The sequence below is a fragment of the Entelurus aequoreus genome, linkage group LG03, assembly GCF_033978785.1.
Source record: "Entelurus aequoreus isolate RoL-2023_Sb linkage group LG03, RoL_Eaeq_v1.1, whole genome shotgun sequence".
In the NCBI taxonomy this organism is placed as follows: domain Eukaryota; kingdom Metazoa; phylum Chordata; class Actinopteri; order Syngnathiformes; family Syngnathidae; genus Entelurus; species Entelurus aequoreus.
Window position 1 is genome coordinate 46573130 of NC_084733.1, and position 18697 is coordinate 46591826.

General features: G+C 39.6%; 1 protein-coding gene and 1 long non-coding RNA gene across 6 annotated transcripts in view; one reads left to right on the forward strand and one right to left on the reverse strand.

Annotated features, from left to right (window-relative positions):
- Window positions 1-18697, reverse strand: part of arid1b (AT-rich interactive domain 1B) — a 692248-nt gene that overhangs the window by 277645 nt on the left and 395906 nt on the right. The window lies entirely within an intron of this gene.
- On the forward strand, window positions 10738-16133 carry LOC133646517 (uncharacterized). The gene is made up of 10 exons (XR_009825304.1): window positions 10738-11291; window positions 12854-12931; window positions 13021-13095; window positions 13201-13536; window positions 13739-13856; window positions 14010-14294; window positions 14384-14458; window positions 14558-14698; window positions 14902-14972; window positions 15641-16133. It is a non-coding gene; the product is annotated as an uncharacterized LOC133646517 (long non-coding RNA).

Consider the following 18697-nt stretch of genomic DNA (forward strand, 5'->3'; position numbering starts at 1 on the left):
AAATTTTTTAAATTATTATTATTTTTTTAATCTTTCCTTTCTAATCCATTTTCTACCACTTGTTACTCTTGGTGTCTCCTAGCCGCTCAGGCAAATCATATTGTCTAAAAATGAATTTTCCCATCGATAACGTGACAATGTTAAATGTTGATGAACATCAATGTTAATTGATGTTAAATGACAAAACGAATTATAAAGACAATGTATATATACATACATAAATATATATATATATATATATATATATATATATATATATATATATATATATATATATATATATATATATATATATATATATACACACACAGCCTGGCCCCCTGCCAAATTTTTTTAACCCAATACGGCCCCCGAGTCAAAAAGTTTGGGGACCCCTGATTTAAAGGGTCATTTTTCAAAATGTTCTTCCGTGACCACCCTACTGTTGCTAGGTTACCAATTTAGACCACAGTGGCTACAAAAAAATCCAGAGGAAACACTGCAATTGAGTATATTAGGGTGTAAAAAAAAACATATATAAAGGGTTCTCATCAGGCTTATATATCCAAGACGTTAGACATGAACCATAACTTGTCTTTTTTTCTCTCTCTCTCTACAATGACAGATGGGATGGCCCTGTAAATTGTGCAGCACTGTTGTGCCAACCAAGAGTGATTTTTTAAAGCATTACAGACTGCACCATGGGACCTTTGGACACAGCCATGCCTTCCCTTGCATTCATATAGGTTGCCCATGCTCTTTTAAATGCTGGAGTTCCCTTCGCTCTCATCTGTCAAGATACTACCCAGAAGTCAAATTCCTCAACTCACCTCAAGTAAGTCCTTCATTCACCTGCCCTCTGTGTAAAAGGACTGTGCCAGGAGCATCAATGATATGATGGCCAGAACGTATACAGTTGGAGAAGACAGGAAGTTGTTGCCAAGTCTCCTGCTGGGGTGGCAGAATTTAAGGAAAGATGGCCTGCCCTCTTCGAACCATTCCAGGTAAATGATTTATCATTCTATTTTTCCTGACCAAGTTTCCATTGTGACTTGGACATGACATACTAGACTCACTTTTTGCCTGAAAATGTATACTCAAACCCTTAATATCAGTAACGGTCAACATTTGCTGTCTTACAGATTAATGAAGAGTTCCGAAGGTGCACTGCTGTTCCACTGGAATCAACATTTATGTCCCAGCTGGACAGGTACACTACAAAACTCCTGGAGCTCTTCAGTGCAAAAGGTGGAGTGACTGGTCAGCGCATCAAGAACTTGTTGATGGAACTGATACAGGTGGGTTAAAAGTGGTTTAAAAGTTTACAACTGAATCTGTAATCATGCTCTAATAACGATATCACAGATTTGGAGTAAAATTGCCAACAAAATTCATTTATTTATTATTCTTCTATTAACTCTAGGACCCAAGTGCCTCTGCAGTGATGAAGAGAGATGTGACTCTGAGATGCCTCATAGAGTATACGGGAGAGAGTGGACAGGAGCTAATCTCTGACTACTGTGTAAGTATTGTTTAAAAGCAGGTTTGGATCAGTCTGATGTACAAGCTTAAATTTGGTTTACTTATGTGAACTGACTGAACCAGCAGTTGTCAGGTGGAGGTCGAGCATGCAGCTAGTTGGCAGGAGCCCCAGGATAGCCAATTAGCATAGCACCACAGAGTGATGCCTTTCTGTCTTGTGTTTCTGTTTGCCCTAAAAAAAACAATGCAAACAAAAAATGCTCCCCTTAAACAAGCATTAAAACATTTACTCTATATATATATATATATATATAACATATTACTGTTTGTTTGTTTGTTTTAATTTCTGGTGGTTCTATTCAGGTTTTTTATATGCAAATTAAAAATGCCAATAAAAAGCATGTGGCTGGAAATGCATCTATTGTACCAAGTTTAATGTACAAGATCTCAAATTAGAATTCAAAAGTTTTCAAAATGGTCTTCACAAAAGTAATCATTATCTGAATTAAATCACACAACTTATATTAAATATAAAATTAGATGTTTGTTTTTTTAAATTACTGTTTTTGTATCTCAAAGGGAACTGTAGAGACCACTGTTCATGAGGACCTGGAAATGAGGAATATGAGCATCTACATCTGTCGTGAGCCAAATGCAGTAGGAATCATCATTGAGGGAGTACCAGTCCTTACTCATCTTGGAAACCTGGCCAAAGCATGCTGCCTACTTCTGGGGTTGACGTATGCACTTAATCTTGAGTATCCATCCAAACTTTCCAAAACATTTGAGGTGTTTCAAAGACTTTTTGTGGGACTCGACACACTGCGCCCAAAACCAACCCCCAAATTCATGACTCTCAAAAACAAGCTTCTAGCTTAGGCAGTGAGCCATGACTGTCAGCTTGCACTTTTGAACAGCTATTTTCTTGTGTCTGCTCAAAATCATTATACATTGTTCATTGAGTGGAATTCTTCAGAATGTTGTCCTGTTCAGGTTTTATACAAATCTCCAGGTCATCGTTTCTGGTGTGTAAATTAAGTTTTTTTATGTTTTATACACACTAAATTGCCCCACTGTGAAGCTCTAGCTGGTCAGAAAGAGGGATCTGTGAGTTGTTTAAGTTAAAATGTTTCAAAATATACACACTGAAAGACACTATGGTGAAGGTGTTCTGCTTGTGAATTGTTACAGAAGTACAGATAATCTTAATGTTAAATTGTTTTAGCAAGAAACTGTACTGTGAAGGTTCTAAGTAAAACTTGAGATGCTGAGGTCATGCATTCTTTTATGCACTAAATAAGTGAAGCGAATTACATTTATAAAGCGCTTTTTCTCAAGTGACTCAAAGCGCTTTACATTGTGAAACCCAATATCTAAGTTACATTTTAAACCAGTATGGGTGGCACTGGGAGCAGGTGGGTAATGTGTCTTGCCCAAGGACACAACGGCAGTGACTAGGATGGCGGAAGTGGGGATCGTACCTGCAACCCTCAAGTTACTGGCACGGCCGCTCTACCAACCGAGTTATACCGTATACTGATGTTCTTGACTGTTAATACTCTCCAGCTTATTGACACGGTTTGGATATGGCTTGTGAAAATGTTTTAATAATATGTATACGGTTAAAAAAAGAAAACTACTGTGAAGGTGTTCTATACAGCACTTTAAAAAGTTGAGGTCATGCATTCTATGCACTAAATATGGATGTTGACTGTTCATACTGTCCAGCTCATTGCCACTGTTTTTATATGATAATGATTTAATAAAGGTTGGAATTTGATATGTCTTGATTTTTTTATTATTATTCTAAGTCATTATTTTAAGCAGTTTCCATTTTCAAAACAAAGAAAGGGTAAGTTGGTCAAAATTAATAAAATTGAGTACACAAATTATTTTTTCATTTAAATGTTACTTACTTTAATTAAGTCTTGTGTGTTTAATATGCTAATATTTTTTACATTGATTTTACTCAATTTGTTGGCTTTTCGTGTAAACGCAACTTAATCTTTTTGCATAAATCGAAATGCATATTATTAAGTTCTACTTACTCAAAATACCAATTAGTTGACTAAACTAACAAAAATTGCTTGGAAAATGTTGCCTTATTTTTATTGAGTTAGATCTAGGCAACCGTTTTTACAGTGTATAGAGGGGCCCTGATGTAGTATGTGTGTGTCAATGATAGTTACATGTAATAACAGAAGAGCAGAAAATAAATCAGATGATGAGAAATTCACCAAATGGGTTAAAAAAACTCCAGCTTGTCTAAACCCTTTAGTTATGGCAAGTGATGCAGCTGTTCGCTCTCGGATGTCAAATGAGCGATGATCCTTCCCTTCCAGCGTTTCCAGTATACCAACATCTTCCTCCACTGTGCCTGCTTACCCTGAGACCCATTCTCTATGAAGTCAATGCTACCGCTGTTTCCAGCGCTTTGGCTTCAAACAGCGACGTGCCTTTTGGGGCTACACGCATATCTGCTCTCTTCCTTCCCTCCTCTCTTCCTCTGGTTTATGATCCCCTTTTCAAGTCTTCCCAGGCGTCTGCCGTCTTTGTCTTTTTACTCTGGCGCTTTTTTGTTTTTTTCTTGCAAATGGAGATAGGTGGGAACAAACAGCCTGGCAGTTTTTCCCTTTCTTTTAATCTACTTTCTTCTTTTCTTCCTGTGAATTTGTTCCCTCAATCTGTGGAATGTGTGCCTGAAAACCAAGCAAGGAGAACCTATCATTTGGAAGGAACAAAAGACGTTGGCTTAGGTGCTACGAATGCTATACTATACACTTCAAAGCCATTTTTTACAAGGTTGTGTTTACACTTGTAATCTGGTGTCCTGGTCCAGACCAAAATTTGGTCACTTTTTTGTCAGTAGACCAAATAATGGTGTCAGTTAATCCTATGCATAAAGTTGTGTCTCGATTGTACGTCATATGTGACGTGTATATTCTCCGACAACCTCACAAACTGAAAACAACATCTTCCAGGTCACACATCTTCACACTTGTAATGAATAATAACAACAACAGATTAGATTTATATAGCGTTTTTTAATACAATCGAAGCTCTTCATTCATTCACTCCACATTCACACAGTTGTTACGTTCAGGTCGCATTGCTACGATAGTGGTGTTCTTACCATGCCGAGAAGGATAGGAAGCACCAAGAGCAGCGTGCAAGTAGGATTCCTTTACTGCATATAATAGGCAAAAACATGACAAAACCTGTCGCTTGGGGACACAGAGGGAGCCATAAAGCTTTGTTCTCTAACTTTTTCAAGTCAGAGTTCAAAGGGTCCCGGAAATAGCTTTCCCAGGCTAATGTTTGTAAGACAAGTGTAATCACTTGTTTAGTCCAATGTATTGCTAATATGCTGTTTTTTGTAGTTAGGGTTAGAGCTTTTCTTTTGATAAAACTGAATTATAAACTGACTTTATACAGCAATAAACACTAACAAGTACTTATAACTAAAAAGGCACTCCGAGTCCTATCTCCCAAATGTAAAGAAAAAGTCTTGAATCCAGGCGGCTATTGGGGGCATCCCACAAAATTGAATGTTCCTTTTCCCATTTCTGACAATTCCTAAAAGTTGAATCAAAATCGGCCGATGACTATTTGAGCTATATGAAGCTATGATAGCAATATTTGTAGGTTCAATGTATTTAATTGAATAGCTTAGTTTCTCAGACAGCAATGCGTTTATATAAGTTTAAATTGGGGTAAGCCGTTCCTTAATGGGGAAACATGTTAATGTCTCTTGTTTTCATTTTAGTATTTAAGCTAGTGAGCTATCCCCAGTTCGTCCCAGAGTTTATCGAAGTGCGACTAACAATCACAGTTTTTCGATCATTTTAATTTAAAGCGGTAATACTAACCGAGTCGAGAGTTTAACTGCGGTAATACCTTTATTGTTACATTCCTACTAACTACCTGGTATGGTATGGTATGGTATGGTATGGTATGCTCTTTATTGTCATTGCACAAGGACAACAAAATTTCATTTTCACCACAAACCCATTCACAATTAGACACACATTGTACAAGTAGACAGAACAAGGACGGTGACGAGACGCCATTTGACGGCGCCCTGTATAAGGTGGGAAAAAGGTAAGTGCTAGGGAAGGATGAGTAAAAAAAAGTCTATCTCAGACTGGGCTTCTATGGAGGGAGGGGACACAGACTGGGGCCACGAAAAAAACTATATAACCGATAAGCACACAAACATTTTACACAGAAACCACAAGACTGGCAACAGGAGGGGCGGGAGCAGGCATCCGGCCTAAAACTGCCAGCCACTAAGGGCGCTGCTCTGTTTTTCATCATACCACGTGGGGTGAAGCGGTGGCAAAGCCATCGGGGTGGGGTTGGGGGTATGTATGCATAAGTAGCCATGGTTCATGGTGTGTGTGTTTGTGTTAAGTCTGTATAGGCCCTTGGAGTCGTTCTGCAAACGATGGCAACGGAACATAGTTTATCTTTCCAGGGGTTGTTGACAGGAAGGAGTTTCCCTGGAGGGAAATCTTGAAGTAACAACCTTGCTATGTCGCAGCCACAGAGAACAATCACGATTAGAATTGCTGTGTTTGAGAGCAAGAACAAAATGTAAACTTTTTGACTCTTAATTGTCTATTTCTGTTCCTCAAATTCATCCTACAGGGCAGACGGTCTGATGTTATCCAAAATCACAGAAGTGAGTGTCCACAGTTCTGCCCGCATCCTCCAATCATTTGCGGCAGCTTTGGGATACTATGAATGGCTGCCAATTTGTCGATACATCAGGGGAAACGCTAACTCCAATCAGCAGATGTCCTGTTATCATGATTCCGAATAGGTGGATAACATCAGCGTCCTCGACTGTTGGGTTGCCAGGTACGCGGTACTCCGCTTCTCCCAAGAGTATGTCGTGTGTCCAGCAACAACCGTTCTGACAGAACAGACAGGTTACCCCCGAGATCAAATTTCAATGATTAATATTAGTATTATATTATTATGAATACACAAATAAAGCATTACTTTTGTGTGAAATACAACAGAGGATTTAAAAAGTTAGTATCTTCACGTTGTTATGGCGATGAAGCCTCCTCATTATACTGTAAAGCTGACTGCAGCTGCATAACTAGAGCTTGATTTAAAAAACTCAAGAACAATAAACAAAAATGATATACAGTACAGTTGAAAGTAGCACATTTACACACGACAATCATACAAGTTGACTCAAACATAAAATTGTAAAGCTAAATTTTAGCTCCCAGTTGGTGTATATCTTTTCCAACATTGGACCAAAAACTAAATAACACAAACAGGAAGAGGATGAAGGCACTCAACTTTCTTTGCGTAATGTAGCTCCATAGCAACCACCAACGCACAACAGAGCTAGAAAGTGTGTGTTTGTGTAGTGGAAAGAATGACATGTAGCAGTACATACAGTTTTCTCTCCCAAAAATGTGTACCAAGCATGCCAGCAAGGCGGTGACAGCTTGCACGGAAATCCCGGAGTTTATGATTGGGCTGGCGTTTGATCTGGGTGCATTATGTAGCGTTGTTTTAGGCGTGCGAGCGCAACAAAACTGCCAAAATGTCACTGCAGTGACACGACTATCATCAAAACCTGCACTGTCTATCCTAAAGACCATCTAGTGATATTCATAAAGAGCATTGCAGATAACAGCCTTTTCATGTTGGCTCCTCCGTAATACACACATCTACCCTTTCGTTTCTTCCTGTGTGCAGGCAAGTGATGAGACAACTACTACACACACAAAAGCATGTCACACAAACCGTATAACTATCATCAGGATACACAAAAAGTACACACAGACAGACACACACACAGGGAAAAATGGGTGTTCCCTCCATTCGGGTAGCTAGGCTCGGTCCAGGTATTTAAGCCGTTGTACCTCAGCCAGTAACAGCCTCAGTCTAATTACCTTTGAGACACAAACATCACGCCAGTGGCAAGGCAGGTGTGTGTGTGTGTGTGTGTGTGTGTGTGTGTGTGTGTGTGTGTGTGTGTGTGTGTCAGTGTGTGCGCGTGTGTCACAGAGAGACTGAGAGGGATGAAAAAAGTGATTATGTATTTGTCTGTATTGCTGCAAACTTTAAAATGAGAAATGTTAATGACATCCTTGACCAAGACCTTGCAGCTAAAGTTGAAAAAATAGCAACCATTTTGGTTTTGCAACGTTATAAAAGTGACATCATACAGCTTGGCCAGCGTCTGTCACACGTCATCATTGAAACTGAAGTCATACACAAATTTAAATATTATTTATTGTCAATTTAGGCCAGGGTATTCAAAGAGGTCTACAAACAAGACAATGAAAATGTGTATAACAGGAAGGGGTCTTCACTGTCAGGTCAAGGACCCCCAAACTTATATATCTTGTATAAAATTGTGTTTTAAATTAGATTGGTGCAAAAGGTAGCTAGTTCAACTTTGGTTTCTGAAATGGAGGTTCTGCTTATCCCTCTTCTGCTTTTGTTTGTTTTCTTGTGTTACAAAACAATACATTTTTGCGATCCAAACACTTAAACATAAACTAGCGGCGAGCTGAGAACGAGCTTTTGGCAAGTAGCTGGGAATCTGACCGAGCCTTACAGCGGCACCACTAGGGATTGGTACCAAATTGGGTAATTTTACAAAGACCGACCAAAGTCCACTGGTACCAATTCACGTCAAATCGAACGGTGCCAGATTTCGATACCTTTGTTGTTTGCAATGTTACGTCTGTTTGCAGACTACACTGGCTCGAGCGCTTGGCCGGCAAACAAGCAATAAAGCACTTAGAGAAGACTCAGGGGGACTGCCTTTAGGTAATGTTACAATTTTTCAAGCCAACAAAGCAAGAAGAAGGTTCTCAAAAGTACAGTAAAGCTCAACTTTACAAAGATGTGCTAGCTCAATGCTAATTTATATTAGACTTGCCGTATACATGCAATTTTACATGGCAATTTCAACACTTTCAAATTCAGTAATGAAAAAGATGCACATTACAATCAAACAGCTGATGAGTAATAAGTACAATACTTACAGTATAAACACTATGTAGGACTCAACAAAAGAAAATACTGGCATATTCAACTTAATGGCAAACACTACTTCCTGGCAAAGGCAATACACTGTAGTCCATACACTATTGCCATTGAATACCAATATCAATACCCATGTACTGGGAATTGTTACTGTATCAATTCAAATGTGAAAGGTATCAATCCCTAAGCACAACATTGATAGGGGTGGCTGCTGTGTGTCCCTAAAAGTCTGCATTGCTAACTGAAAGAAATGTTCTTTCTCCATGTATCTGTTTACTACAGTGTGTTGGAAAAATGTTAATGTGAATTTAAAGACATTTATATTTGTGGGGAAAAAAAGTCTAATTAACCTATAGCAGGGGTTGGCAACCCAAAATGTTGAAAGAGCCATATTGGAGCAAAAATACAAACATAAATTTGTCTGGAGCCGCAACAAATTAAAAGCCATATTACATACAGATAGTGTGTCATGAGATATACATTGAATTGAGATGACTTAAAGGAAACTAAATGAGCTCAAATATAGCTACAAATGAGGCATAATGATGCAATATGTACATATAGCTAGCCTAAATAGCATGTTAGCATCGATTAGCTTGCAGTCATGCAGTGACCAAATATGTCTGATTAGCACTCCACACATAAGTCAATAACATCAACAAAACTCACCTATGTGCATTCACGCACAACGTTAAAAGTTTGGTGGACAAAATGAGACAGAAAAAGAAGTGGCATAAAACACGTCCTAGAAAGTCGGAGAAAGTTATACATGTAAACAAACTAAGGTGAGTTCAAGGACCGCCAAAATTAGTAGGACAAAACGGCGCTCGCCAAATACTCGAATCAGTGAAGCATGTTTAATACAAACAGTGTGCTTTATAACAATTGGGGAGGTTTGTGTCATGTTTGTCCTCCTACAGAAACCATATTAAAACAAAAAATATCTATTTTTTCCCCTCATCTTTTTCCATTTTTCATACATTTTTTAAAAAGCTTCAGAAAGCCACTAGGGCGGCGCTAAAGAGCCGCATGCAGCTCTAGAGCCGCGGGTTGCCGACCCCTGACCTATAGGGTCACGGACCTCCTGTTGAAGACTTCTAGTCTACACTGTATGAAAGGAAATCTTACAAGTTAATTAAAGTAAAGTCCCAAACACTTAATTTAACTATTTTCACAATAGCAACATATTGTTATAATTCACTTTTTGTAAAACAGAATATCCCCTTCCCCTGGCTCTACCCTTAAAAAAAGAGAGGTTTTGATATAATGTATTACCATGTTTTCAGTTTCATTTTCATTTCACAGTGCATTACACTTAAGTATTTATATATGCATTGCCACATGTGCCCGTATACTGTATGTCTTGTGTGCTACTCTCAGTACTTTCATTACGGCCCCCCTGCAATCAATAGCTTGTTACTGCAGGTTTTCACCGAGTGTACTTATACACAAAGAGATGAGCATTAGCACGCAAGCGTATGTATTCACGTCTGATGGTTAGTGACTGCAATTGTGTGGATGGAGAATTTTATCAGGGTGTCTTTAAACAGAGCATCAAGGACAACCTACTCCAATGCCACACTCCCAAACACTCAGCCAACACACAAACAAGAGCCCAGCATTCATTTTGTTTGAGCTTTTGTTTTTTTTTTGGTCATGTCTCCTTTCCCTTGGCTGAGGTTCTGAAAGTGATTACCAATGTGGTCCACTTCATTAGCATGAGAACAAAAACAGTGAGGCAACACATTATCACTTCACAGAGAGACACCGAGATCTGTCTGCCTGTTTGTTTACGCCGTCGTATTTGGACATTTTCTACTGCCGCCGCCACCGCTGCCTCATGGGAATGGCATTGTTTTGTGCAGAAGGAAGTGAAATCTGAGTGTGTGGGAGCAGCAAGCTATTGGTGGATTGAACGTAACATAAACAGATACAGACGTCGACAGAGATAGAGGTGTATTACGCTGATATCTCCTATGCAAAACTGGTGCCTGCATGTGTCTTGTGCTGTTTATACTGCTCACTATGTTAACAGTGCAAATATTCTTGATCGTATTGTCAGTTTAACTACTTGTAGCCTAATTGGATTAAGTTAGATATGTCTTCCGTATTTACCCACACAGCAGAAGACTGCTATACGGATCCGCCTTCAAGTCGCCCAACCCGCGTTACTGTCACATTCGTTTTGGCTCCGCCTAGAGGATACAGCTCCGCCTCTGAAAATTGTACGGTCAGACAGCTGATCTTGAGCGGACTCGTGTCTGATTCGCATATGCGGACGCGACAAACCAAACCGGCGCGCGCCGCCTAGAGACCAATGTCTGCACCCGCAGACGTGGACGCGCCTACTAGCGTGTACGCGCATGAGCCAAGATGTCTGGACTTTCTTTGCTGGAACACGAACGTAAGTATAGATTTATTGATTTATTGCTACATTCGCAGTAAAGATCAGCCTTTGTGTTTCCATCATCATTTATGTATGATTGTAATGACGTTGTTTGATATTAGGACTAGCAGTAAAACTTTATATTCTGTAAAAAAAGGCTATTTTATTTCCAGCGCCGCCTCCCAGAATGCTTTGCATGGGGACGTGCGTCTGACGTCACGTATACAGACAATTCAAAATGGCTGCACGCGCTAGGTGAGGCCAGAGCGAAGAAAAGTGGAAAAGAGTGTTATTCGTCAAAAAACCCACACAACGACGGTCATTTTTTCGCCGTGCTATTGTAAAATTGTCTTTTATCTGTGTTTTGTGTTCCGGGGGACCCCGACTCCAGAATGTGAAAGTTTCCCGCGTGAAGCCGGTGAGTAAAAAGTTCAATGCAGTTAACTTAGGCCATCTTTTGTTAGACGCTGTGAATGTGTGTAGATTACATGCTACGATATTCCACAAATTTCCAACTGCTTGAAACGAAAGCGTATTACTTTATTGTCAGTGTTGTTTAGGCCCAGGTCGCTAACGTTACTGCGTTAGTCAACAACGTAACGTTAACGGAGTGGAAACAGCCGTTCTTTGCCATTAATATGAGTGTGTATTATTTCTTTCTTTGTTCTTTAGTGGAGCTCGAGATCCTGTTTACTGTGGACTAGCTGTGTGTGACGCCATGTTGTTTTTGTTTACATTAAAAAAAAAGGTATGTCTATGTGTTTTTTGGCATAGTTAATTGTAGAAAAAAATATAAAATGAGGTGATGTGAGTGGGAAAAATTGCTGCACATATTAAGGATCCTTTTTCTTGATCTATATTTTTGTTATTTGCTGATGTATATATTTTATATGCTGTTTTTTATTTAATTAATTTATTGGAGACTATTTTATGCTTTATTTACCTTTTTTATTATTATTATTTTATTTACTATTATTATTATTATTTCCACATGTAAGCATAAATAATTGATCATATTAGTACATTGTTTGATTGCTTTGCTTAATGCATTCCATAATTTAATTCCACATACTGATATACTGAAGGTCTTAAGTGTTGTACGTGCATACAAATGTTTTAAATTACATTTCTCTCTAAGATTATTTGTCTCCTCTTTTTTTGAGAAGAATTGTTGTATATTCTTGGGTAGCAGGTTATAGTTTGCTTTGTTTATAATTTTAGCTGTTTGCAAATTCACTATGTCGTGGAATTTCAGTATCTTTGATTAAATAAATAAAGGATTTGTGTGTTCTCTATATCCAACATTATATATTATTCTAACTGATCTTTTTTGTAACACTGTTAATGAATGAAGTGTACTTTTGTAATTATTTCCCCATATTTCTACACAATAACTCAGATATGTAACACTAGTGAACAGTAGAGAATATGAAGTGATTTTTTTGTCTAGAACATGTTTTGCTTTATTCATTATTGACGTGTTTCTTGCTACTTTATGTTGTATATCTTTTACTTGAGATTTCCAGTTCAATTTATCATCAATCATTATACCTAGAAATTTGGTTTCATTTACTCTTTCAATTTCTATTCCGTCTATTTGTATTTGTGTTTGACTTTCTTTTCTACTGTTACCAAATAGCATTATTTTAGTTTTACTGAGATTCAAAGATAGTCTGTTTTTGTCAAACCATCTTTTTAATTTGTTAATTTCTTCTGTTATTATTTGTATTATCTTCTGTGTGTTCTCTCCTGAACAAAACACTGTTGTATCATCCGCAAATAATACTAACTTTAAATCTTTTGTAACTTTACAAATGTCATTTATCTAGACATTGAATAATTTAGGTCCTATATTGATCCCTGAGGTACACCATAGGATATATTTAGCGTTGTAGACGAAACCACCACATTAATATTAAAGATATGGTTAACATTCTTAGTGCTAAAGATGTTCCCCTCTCCTTGTGTCCCTTCTCCCAGCTCCACCGTCTTGCCGAGTGCCAGCAAGAGTCATGAGTACTTGTCAACTCGACTCCTCAACTGGAGATAACTTTCTAGGTAAAGACTGATCTCCAAAATAATATCTCAGCATCCAGTAACCATGGTTAACCGATCACAACCATTTAATACCAATGTATCTCCCCTAGCACCTCACCATGGGGAAGGATGTATTCATATGCCTTCACCAGCACATGCATTAAACATGCAGAGAGTTACACAAGGTAGGGACTGATCTCTGTATACACTACACCCATAATTTCAAACCCTACTTTACGATTGAGCTGAAGTTCTGACTATTATGACCTGTACTTTTACCTTTCTTATAGTTCTTACCACCTTGGGGCACCATTCAGGTAAAATCTCAGCTCATCTTACTTGCTTATTTGTATACACTAACACCTGTGCATGCTTTTGTCCATGTTGTTCCTTTGACGATGAATAAATACCCCTTTTCTTTCTTTCTACATTAAGGGTGCCTTTTCATCTGATTAAATTTATAATGAACAGGGACATTGCGGTTGTCCCAAGTGGATGGTATGATGATAGGATGGTTTTCTGGCCCAGCTATAAAAACACCGACAGAATTGAAAGGGCCGATTTAAATGAGGAGCAGCATGAGCCAAACTGGCCAAGATTTGACGTTTCTGTTGTCCGAACTTGTGGTATGCAAATTCATAATCTTCTTGTTTAAAAATAACGTCATAGTTGCTTCTCTTTATGCTTGGAATAACCTATTGTGTCTATGTTCTGACCTGGTCTCTTGTAAGAGAGAGACCTGATTTATCATCATCAATAATAATAATATTCTGTTCAGCTCTACAGCTAATTTGAAACTCATGTTCATTTTAACATATTCAATTTTAGACAACTACAAAGACGCATTCAAAATAATGCAACAATATGGAAAGGGCTGCGACACCTCAGACCTGCAATCTGAGGCAGAGAACGAGGAGCTGCCAGAAAAAAGGAACAGGAAGCCAGTGTAAGTGTGTTCCGTCTTGTTTTTGTCATGTTTCTACAGTAATAGGAAGGTTATTTCCGGTGGCATTCAAAAATAGACCAGAGATGCTTGTACTATATGTATATTTGGCAATTTTGGTATTGCAATAATCCTAATGATATGGTTACCCAACAGCCATCGTCTCGGGGACTCAGATGATAGCGAAGAAGACCCGGGAAATAGTGACCTCACATCTCTGGGGTTGGCAAGCCAATTTCACAGGCAGATTAAGGAATAATCTCTTAACATCGAAAACAACAAAACCACCACATTAATATTAAAGGTATGGTTAACATTCTTAGTGCTAAAGATATTCCCCTCTCCTTGTATCCCTTCTCCCAGCTCCACCGTCTCGCCGAGTGCCAGCAAGAGTCATGAGTACTGGTCAACTCGACTCCTCAACTGGAGATAACTTTCTAGGTAAAGACTGATCTCCAAAATAATATCTCAGCATCCAGTAACCATGGTTAACAGATCTCAACCATTTAATACCAATGTATCTCCCTTAGCACCTCACCATGGGGAAGGACGCATTCATATGCCTTCACCAGCACCTGCATTAAACATGCAGAGAGTTACACAAGGTAGAGACTGATCTCTGAAATATTACTGTATATATAGGCCCCTTGGGTATTACCAGTCATGGTTAACTGATGGCTCTCTCACAATGCCCACCTCACTAGGAACGGCAGTCCCTCCTCGACTCCCTCCACCCCCCTCACCAGCAGCCCTCAACATGTGGCAGACAGAGGAGCCTGGATCCAGCCTGGCCTACAGGCCAACATGGCGAGGGGAGAGAATGGCCGACAACATTTCCTGCTCTGGTGAGCAATAACTGACAAATACCGGATGGTCATTCTGTGCCACAAATTTTGGAAAAAATTCAAATTCACAAGCAATCACATATTTTCTTCAAACTTTGTCAATAACTTTTGTCATTAACTAAGGTCAATAGCTAATGTCAGGATTATGAGTAATGAGGATAAACACTGAAACATGTTAATTTTATACTGCTGTTTGTCAACAGCGCCTGAGGTAATCCACATCCTTAGCCTGCTGGAAACTATTAAGCACAACCAAGACCAGCTGATTGCGAAGGTAAACTTCTTAAGCCTTGAATAGGTCAATAATTCATAATGACATTGATTTTGATTCATTATTATTTTTTAAAGAAAGAAACAGCCTACATGGCAGCTTTGTGTGATTAGAGTAAACATTGCTACATTTTCTTGTTACATTTCACCTGTTTGCTCTTTAAATACCACTTTTAATGTTTTTTATTTATTTCGATCATATTTTTTAAAAATGTACCCTGGGGCCATTAAAAAATGACCTGCAGGCCGCAAATGGCCCCCGGGCCGCACTTTGGACACCCCTGGCCTACACGAATACAAACATAGAATGATAGTACAAATATAATAATAAAACAATGTCAACCTCCCAAAGTTGGGTTATGGATATTTATTTATGGCCCCCACCCCCAACCCCCCGCCGCCGTCATCCAACAGAGCCAAACAAGTACTCTGATCAAGGAACCAAATAACGATATTGTTTAAACATTTTGGATGTCTTGCACACCTATACCCTGATCACAAATTCATAGTTTACGCACCTTATTTTAACCACCTCCAGTAACTTTAAGTCATGCTTTTTTTTCAAATGTAATCTCCTTAATACCTATCACATATTTTGTAAGCATACTTGGCTTTGGATGCTTCCTACCATAAACATAAACGTATCTGTCTTGTAATCTTGTTTGATTACAGGTGCTGTGAGTAAAAATGTGTTGACAAGGTCAGCCACGGACGCTGAGGTCACCAAACACGCCATCAGGTGGTTCAACTTGGCGGGGGATCGGGCAACGAGGAGACGAGTCCCGCTTCCACCTCCTCAGGAGGAATAGAGATGTATATGTATAAATAAACAACCTTTTATTGGACTTCTTGTCATTCACCAGTTATTCATTTTCTGATATGTTAGCTGTGCATGGAGCAGCGTTTCCTTGAAGTTGTAGCCTAATAGATTAAATATGTTTATTTACTTTTTAAATATATATTATATATATTTACTTTATAGAGTGAATTGACCATTTTCTGTTTCTGCCTATTGACAATATTGTTAGTTTAAAAATACAAGGCAATGCATATGTAAGCCTATATTGCTGTAGTAGGGCTTAGTGAATTTTTTAGTTTCCTATTTTATCCTACAGCAAGAACAGAAGGGATTTTGAAAATAAGATAAAGGGGTCCAAAACGGCCAGATGAGCCAAGGTTTTTATGAGTCCGTTGCTGGTCCGCGGCGGGAGGTTAGGCTTTGATCATGGGTGCGGAGCGCATTCAGCGCGCCGCCACGGCGGATCCGCTACCTGCCGCCGTGGCGGATACGTTCCTGAGTGCAAATGGACGCCGATGCTTGTCCGTTTCGCGGTTCCGTTCCGGAAAGCGCAATACCTGCGCGGGGGATCCGCCGCGGAGTGTTTTTGCTGTGTGGGTAACTTTTACACCTACCTAATTACCTGTAGACACAATTTAGTGACAGTCAATGAAAGAGCCGCCTTTACAAAAAAAATGTTCAATCATGCCTGCAAAAAAGATTTTAGCAATCAAGTTATCAATGTAAGCATTCTATAGTGAGAGTTTATAATGTTTTATTACAATTTACCATAATTTGCGGCAATAGAGCACACCTAATTATGAGCAACACCCACCTAATTTTTTAACACATTTTATATTTCTACTATGGTTGTACGGTATACTGTTACTGATAAAGTACCGTGGTACTAATGAAATACAAACGATACGATACTGCTTCCGAAAAATACTGGTACTTTTTTGTCCTGGACATGATGGTGCGTCGTCGTCACGTTGTGACACTGTTGGTAAAATGAGCAGGTGCACATATTAGGCAGCAGACACAGCGTGGAGATAGAAAAAGAAAGATTTTGACTTAAAAAACTTAACGATGAAGTTATGCTATAAACACGGAAGCGCCGCTCTGCAAGAGGAGCTTAGCTTTTGCTCTTGTTAGCCGTTAGCTAGCTAGCAGCTAACGTCCATCTGCAGTCGGTAGCATACTTGCCAACCCTCCTGATTTTCCCGGGAGACTCACGAATTTCAGTGCCCCTCCCGAAAATCTCCTGGGGCAACCATTCTCCCGAATTTCTCCCGATTTCCACCCGGACAACAATAATAGGGGCGTGCCTTAAAGGCACTGCCTTTAGCGTCCTCTCTCACCTGAAAAGGAGACTATTATATATGTCTCCGTTATCTATAACCCATAAAGTAGGCAGGCACGGAGCTATTACTCAGCGTGTTTTTTTTTTTTTTTTATGTCCTGCCCAGCTTCTCGGGCAAATCATATAGCAGATGTAGATGCCCATATCGGCTGTTCAGATTTACTTTACAAAAGAGAAGTGTAGGATACTTCTCTTGTGTTCAGCGTGTGTTTATTCCAGCCGGCACGTTAATACACTGACACACAACATCCCGATTCCCATCATGCATTGCTTCAAAACTACGGCAAGTAGTAATGTCCAAAAACATAACAGAGACGAAGCAGAAGAACGAAGAAGAGACATGGCGACGACGAGTAAGAAGAAGAAGTACGCTTGTAAGTTTCAAAATTATTTGAAAAAATAATTTCAGTTCATCCAGGACAGCTCGAAGGGGAAGGGGTATGTTGCCTGCAAATTTTGTAGATCAGACTTCTTCATTGAACACGGTGGCCGAACGGATATACTCATTCATGAACGGATGATATATATATATATATATATATATATATATATATATATATATATATATATATATATATATATATATATATATATATATATATATATATATATAAAATACTTGAAAATATATACAACCTCAATCTTTATATACATAATATTGGTAAAGTAACAAAAGGCTTAAAGTTAGTAATATTTGTGGATGATACAACAGCGTTTTGATCAGGAGAGGACACACAGAAGCTAATACAAATAAAAACAGAATAAATTAATACATTTAAAAGACGCCTGCTGCTTCCACTCCTGCCTCGCGACGCCTGCTGCTTCCACACCTGCCTCGCCGACGCCTGCTGCTTCCACACCTGCCTCGCCGATGCCTGCTTCTTCCACGCCTGCTTCGCCCACGCCTGCTTCGCCGACGTCTGCTGCTTCCACGCCTGCCTCGTTGATGTCTGCTGCTTCCACGCCTGCCTCGACGACGACGTGCCTGCCTCCTCGTCTCTGGACGGTTTATGAACGCCTTGGGCGCCAACAGCAGCAACGCCCAGGACTTGGGGGCAGGACTCAAAGACTGCTGAGGTTCTGGCGTCACTCCCGCCCACCTCCCCGTCGGCCACGGAAGTGGCCGTTCCCTGGTCACCCGCCTCGCCAAGTGCAGCGGCGTTCAACGCGTCGCCGCCACCTGACTCTCCCTCGCTGGTTGCGGGGACACTTGGTCTGGCGACCCACCGCCAAGTCCCCCCTCCGCCCTCCCATGACTCTTGATCTTGCTTTGGTTTTTTTGGGACATCTGGAATCTGTCCTTGATCTGTGGTCCGGATCATGTTTTTGTTATGTTCTGTTAGTTTTGGACTCCCTCAGTTCCTGTTTTTGTGCACCTCTGAGTTTGTTTTGGATGCCATGGTTACTCATTGTGTTCACCTGTCTCTGATTAGTGCTCGCCCGCTCACCTGCTTCCCAAGCACTAATCAGAGGCATTATTCAAGCTTGTCTTTGCCAGTCAGTCGGCCTGGCGTCATTGTTTGCTTCATGCAACCTGTCTACGTGAGTTTTGCCTTGTCTGTAGTTTATGCTAAGTGTTTGCTTCATG